The following is a 6,875-nucleotide window of genomic DNA, read 5'->3' on the forward strand; positions in this document are numbered from 1 at the left end:
GGAGCAGTCATTTCTTCTTGATGGATCCCTTGTTAAGCATTCACATAACTTAGAAATAGTGCCAAAGTCTGGGTGCATTCTGAGAGGGTCTTGTACACACCACCATTTAAGGGCTCCTTGTAACCAATCTTCCATTCTTGTTTCTTCCCAGGTCCTCAACATCCTGCAATCTGATGTTGGTTGGTGACTGAGTATAAAAAGCTAAAAATATATCTGTGTTCATATATCTTTTCAAGCATGGTAAACAACTTGATGTATTCAGTTCTGCCTGCCGGGATAATTTTCCTCCCCTAATTTTCTTTAGGGCTTCTCCTAGATAATGATATTCTCTTGTACTTCTGACTAATAGCAGATTTTTTTTGCATACCTATCTTTATATGAGACATGAATGTCTTCTTTTTGGACAAACATCATATAAACCACTCTTTGAGGCTATAAGAAGAAATTGGTATAATGCAAATATGAGCAGCAAATGCAACATTCTTGTGCTGTTACTCTACTATCAGGATCTCCTATAACTTTATCTTAAACATACCACTTTTACTTAATGACAGAATTCTGAAGGACACACATAACTGTATGACTTGAAATATTTACATAATATAAGATAATATTTACATAATTTTTGGCTGGTAAGCTCAAATTTTCACTCTGTGTGCTATAGTCAGATCTTTCTTACTTTCTTGTACTACTTAGCAAAGAACTGTTTTTTCAAAGCTTGAGTGTATATATATATATATATATAGCCACAGAGAATATTACTTTTCAGCATAACACTCTATTCTGTTTCTTCTATGGGGGCATAGGACAGGCACTATTATGCTTACAGCCCTTGCACTGATAGTGTGATCTGAGATAGTATTTGCTGAGAACTGAATCCAAAGTTCAAGTGATAGTTCAGCTTCTCCTGAAGTATGAAAAAGTCAAAATTCTTCTATTCTAGAAACCACTTGAAGCAGGCAGCCAGCCAGGTTCCTCAGTATATGTAGAGGAGCGACATGATCAATATGGTAAATGTCAAATCCAAAAATCTAAAGAGTCCCAGCAGGCCAGGTGCGGTGGCTCATGCCTACAATCCCAGCACTTTGGGAGGTCAAGACGGCAGATCACCTGAGGTCGAGAGTTCAAGACCAGCCTGACCAACATAGAGAAACCCCGTCTCCACTAAAAATATAAAATTAGCTGGGCGTGGTGATACATATCTGTAATCCCAGCTACTCAGGAGGCTGAGGCAGGAGAATCGCTTGAACCTGGGAGTCAAAGGTTGAGGTGAGCCAAGGTCCCCCCATTGCACTCCACCATAGGGAACAAGAGCAAAATTCCATCTCAGAAAAAAAAAAAAAAAATGATGTAACTATTTCTTAATAGCAGCCAGAATAACAGGCAGAAACTCATCTTTAACTTTTAACAGAATGGGTTGACATTGTACCTCCACAAAATTCAATGAGATAACAAGCCTCTGAATATTTCTAAGTTTATTTTCTACTTTCTGGCACTTATATTTCTTACCAGTGTATGGAGAATATTTGCTTCTTCCTTGATCACTGAAGCTTCAAAGAAGTAAATTATCAAAGAGTTATAAATTTGTACTTACCCTGAGACACCACAGTAATAATGTATATCTATTACCTATTAAAATCAATATAATATACTTGCATCTTATGATTAATGCTGCCTTTGGCCTATGCCATGTTTGAATGCTATCTGTGGCAATTTGTTACGGTAACAGTTTTCAATGAATCCCACTCCTATATCCATGTTCTTGTGTTCCCTTCCATGTTGACTCTGGGATTGGTCATGAGATTTTTCTTGGCCACTGGGATATTAGCATGTATGACAAGCAAATTAAAAATCCTTGTATTTGAGGTTTAACTGCTTGCTGTCTTGTTTCTAAAAATTCTTCCATTATTATGTGAAAAATAGGCTCCTGGAAGATGACAGCATCTGATGAAGGGCTCTGGTGCTTCCAACTATACCATCATTCTGTTAGAAAACCAAACACATGAAGAGCCCAATCAACACCCTGGGAGAACAAGGCATCTCATGTGAACCCCCCTCAAAGGGCAAAGCCTCAGAATTTTAATTAAGTAAGCGGTGGTTTTAGGTCTCTGTGTTTGGGAATAGTTTTCAAGGCAGAAACATATAATCACTACAGAAATTAATGGTGAGAATTGGGAAGTGTAACAAAAATCTAAGACCTATGCCATAGTCTGTGGAATTGGGAAGGCCATGGACACTGAGAAAAAACAAAAAATAGTTGGTGAAGGTAAGAAAAACAAAAAAATGGATAATGAATCTCGGGAAACCTATGAGTAAACTGCTATCAGACACTGGAAAAATGGTGTCTCATATGGTTTCAAAGCGGTGATCAAAACACTGTTTGCAGTAACTGGGAAGCTGTAAAACATACCTAATGAACATGTGGACCTTGCCTTCTAGGGAGAATATTAAAAGGCTCAGTCAACTTCTTTTACTCATGTATGAAAAGATATGAACAAATACATTCGCTCTTCAAAGGGAAAAGATTGGAAGACACACATCAGTTTCTGGTCCATAGCAATTCTGAAACCCAACAATGAGGATGTTGTCAGGTTCTTCTCAAGGGGCAGGGATGTTACTTTCTGATTTCTGTGAGTTCCTTCCTAATTCAGTTTTTCTCTGACCTTTAGGCAAACACATACAATTAATACAGAAATTAGTGTTTACAGCTGGGGACTTAATTAAGGAAAAAAATTAGAGAAAAGATAGAGGGGTTAGGAGTTGCTAGCATCTCTAGTACTTTTAGCCAGGAAAAAATTCTCAAAAATTAATAAATAAATAATAACCTCATGGCAAATCAATTGTGTGACCATAAAATCTATTTATTAAAGAACTCAGAATGATTTTAGGAAGTCTATGAGACCCTACTGGTTGTAAAAAGGGTCTCTAAACACACTCAAATTAGAGATATTTGTTTCAAAATGAATTAATAATATGATATTTGGTTCATAAATTGAACTACCGTAAGAACTACAGGCAACTAAAAATTTTAAACAGAGTTTTGCTGCCAAAGAACTTCCAGCATAGACTGAATGCAGCAGCAATTGTTCAAAATGAAGTGGTCTCTGAGGCCTCAAAATGAAGTTTCATTGGGCAGGATGTAGGCTGAGAAAGTAGCTCATGTATAATTATATGTAATTTCTGAGAGAAAAGAAAGGGAATCTTAGAGGGAAGCCCAAGTCCAAAAAGTTGAGGCAAGAGCCACAAATCAAACATGATTCAGGGAAGCACTTCTAGCAATCAAAAAGAAACATCCCCTGCCCCTTCAGCAGAAGAACCTGACAGCATGCTTCTGGTTAGATTTCAGAATTGCTGTGGACCAGAAATGAATATGTGCCTTCCAAACCTCCCTGTTGGAATAGGATTATTTACTGAATTTAACTAGCTCCTATCTCATCACAGCATATAGCGTTAGCGTTGAAGAATTAATTTTTTTCATAGTTCTTCAAACATTTCTTAAAAACGTTAAGTTTGCTGATGTCTAATATAAAACAACGCAATAAAGGTAATTCAGATTGTAATAGCATCGCTCAATTTATTTTCTTAATGGAAAACTGTGAATTGCTTTAAGTTATACTATAAAGTTCAAATAATTCAAAGTTTTTTATCATCTTCCTTAGACACATATCACACATTGGTAACTTAGTTTCTAATTCTGGCAAAGTTGAACTGTTTCGAAGTTCAAGAATGATTCTGTGTTATCTGGAGGATTTCTTCCAAAGGATTATTTTATTTTGCAAGTTGAAAAACATTATGTTCTTAATTTGAGCAGTTTATGTATTTCAGTGTCTTGCCTCATTACGGCTGCCATTTTGGTAATCAGGTCAATATGCACAAGTATTCCATTGTCGCATTCCCCAATAACTTTCTTTCTATGTCATGTTAATTAAATAGTTTTAGGGAAATGTAAGAAAATTCTTTTACAGTTATTTCTTGGGTAGAATTTCAATTTTGGGGTGCAGCTTCTTAATTTTTTTTTTTACTAGTATTAGTCTCTTTCCTAATACTAACAATGTAAAATTTACCCCCTCCAGTTGTTTATTACAACTTTTAAGACAGGTGGGTACATTTGTTAACTTAGTGAATAAACAGTTAATATTTGTCCATTTCATTATGTATAAACCTTATATCAAAAGAAAAACTATAAACAAATACTAAACTATGTGATGGTATGCACAATGAAGTATTTAAGAGGAAATCTATTGATGTCTGAAATTTGAAATGTAACAAAAAATAAGAAGGAGTAATGGATGGATAGGGTGATGGATAGTGGATACATATATAAGAAGAAAGCATGATAAAATCTGGCTGGAGAGTATATGGAGTTTTTATTGTATAAATCTTTTCAACTTTTCTCCGTGTATAAAAATGTTCACAATAAAATGTTGAGGATAAAAGCTTCAAGACAGATTTATTATCCTCCAGAACGTATAGAAATTATTACTCTTTTACAGCAGTTTTCTGATAAGTCTCCTTTTTTGTTGAAATCTAATACTAACATATACTGTGACTAGTGTCCTGACAGTTCATGAACAACTTAAGTTGCTTCCTAAAATACTTTATTATGTTCCCTGTTTGTGTTTCTTTGGTGTGGTTTGATTTTTGAGTTGCGGTTTGTTCAATAAACCACAGAACCTTATAATCAGCAGAAAAATTACAGTTACATGACTCATTTTGCATTTTCCTGTAGTAACTAGGATTTGGATGATATTATTTTATCATGATGGACTGCAAGTCTCAGGAAATAGGAAGCAATGTGATCAAGATATCTAGTGCAGAATATCAGAAGACCCTAGATAGAGGCAGAGACAGAGAAGGCAAAGGCCTGGAAAGCCCTCTTTGTAGATTGGTAACAGCTGTGTCACATCTGTCTTTCCAGCCAAGTGCCACTAAACAGTGTTCCTTTCTTCCTCTTGCTTACTAGATGAGAATATTGGTAAGCAAGTTATGTCCTTGTCATAACTAAGCTCTGATAAGGTTCAGAGTTCATATGGTTAATTAAGACAAGGACAGTGCTCAAGTGCATGGATTATTTCCTTTACAATCTTTACTTTATGCTGGTCACGTGGATTTGTTAAGCTCTAAATTTGTTTAACCTATACCCCTATTTATAAGCTTATAGAAGCTCACTGGTATGATCAAGATATACATAAATTAAGTAAAGTGCTTACTAATGCATGTGTAACATCCACATAGATGTCTGGCTATTGCACATGCTCAATAAATATCTGTCAAGAGAAAGAAATGAGGAAATGCACATTTTAATTGGCTTAGCCATCAGTCTTTCCTAGTCGTCAGTATGATGTCAATGCCACGTCTCTAGCATTATGCCATGCTTGCATTTTTGGTGCTTCCTTGTGTTACCTTTTGTTTGTACATGAATCATATGGCCTGTTCTGTGTTGGCTACCGACTCTAGATCTCAAAATGTGATCTTCTGATCCAAGATAGTCTCAGGGAAGGTTCTCTCCTATTACGTTTTGACAAAATAGAAAATAAGAATTTGTTCTTTTCAGATAACGGATTCAATATATATGTCAAAACATTAAAAGAGGAAAGTATAAACCCAGTTTTGTTCTGGATTTTCCACTTTCTTTCCTTCTTAAATACTTTTAAGTCTTTAGTTTTTATAGTTTTATCATTTTCCCCATGCTTTGATATCTAATAAATTATTTGTAGTTCTTGATCTAAGACATAACTATCCAAACTTAAGGTATATGAAATTTATATACTTAATAAAACAATTTAAATCACCAAACCAAAACAAAAAGACACCTAATACCAACATATATTTATTTCTTTACTCCATTCTCACTCAGATAATTACTGTCTAATTGTAGAATGTACTTTGAAAGGAGTAACACATGTGATTCATTTACAACTTCCTTAGAAGGTAATATTTTACACTGTCTTAAAAGTTACACTTTTAAGATAAAGATATTTAAATTAGTTTTCAACATAAATGTTAAAACCATAAATTTGAGAGATTATAACACAACTATTAATTGCAGAGAACATTCTTAAAGAATACATTTTCTTTTTATAATTGAAACTCTCTTCATTAATTGTGTAATGTAGTCAAACATTTGAAAAGTCTGTAACAAGTTATAGATGAAGGCAGAAAAAAAGTATATTATTTCATAGTTTTAATCCCAAGCCTAATTACATGTGCATTGGTTAAAACATTTATTGCAATTTCAAAACAATATTTTTAGTATAGTCTATGGAATAAAGTGTCTAGTCCCCAAAGGAATTTTTACTTTATAATATTGCAAAACAATAATACTAGACACTTTTATGATTATTACAGAAAAATTGCAAACTGCATACATTTAAAATATGTATTTTGACTACTTTTACAGCCTTATCATGTTTGTTACAGTGAGATTTCTCAACAATCATCTTGTACAAAGATTTTCTCTTATGTTATAGTTATTTTCTTATTGTATTCTAATTAGAGACCCTTGAGCTTTAATATAAATGAGCTTTAATATAAACACAAAATTGAGTTACAATATTTAGTGCCCCTGGGAATCCTCATAATATCTGCTCTACTATAGTTATCTCACTGTTTTGACGATCCCACACCACCAAAAATGGATGTTGAGAGATCAGCATTTATAGTCTTTATTTGTAATAACTATCTGAGAAGATTCTGAATACTTTCCCAAATTTATCTTCACATTATAATTCTGTTTTAATTTTCATCTAAAGTATAAAATTCTTATTTTTAGCTTTTCTTTTATATTTTATATTCTATGTTTTATTACATACTTTAGATGAGATATATTCATATGTATGTATCTTTTAGATATGTAATTTATGTATCCAATTAAA

Source organism: Colobus angolensis, unplaced genomic scaffold (genome assembly GCF_000951035.1).
Source record: "Colobus angolensis palliatus isolate OR3802 unplaced genomic scaffold, Cang.pa_1.0 Scaffold5, whole genome shotgun sequence".
In the NCBI taxonomy this organism is placed as follows: domain Eukaryota; kingdom Metazoa; phylum Chordata; class Mammalia; order Primates; family Cercopithecidae; genus Colobus; species Colobus angolensis.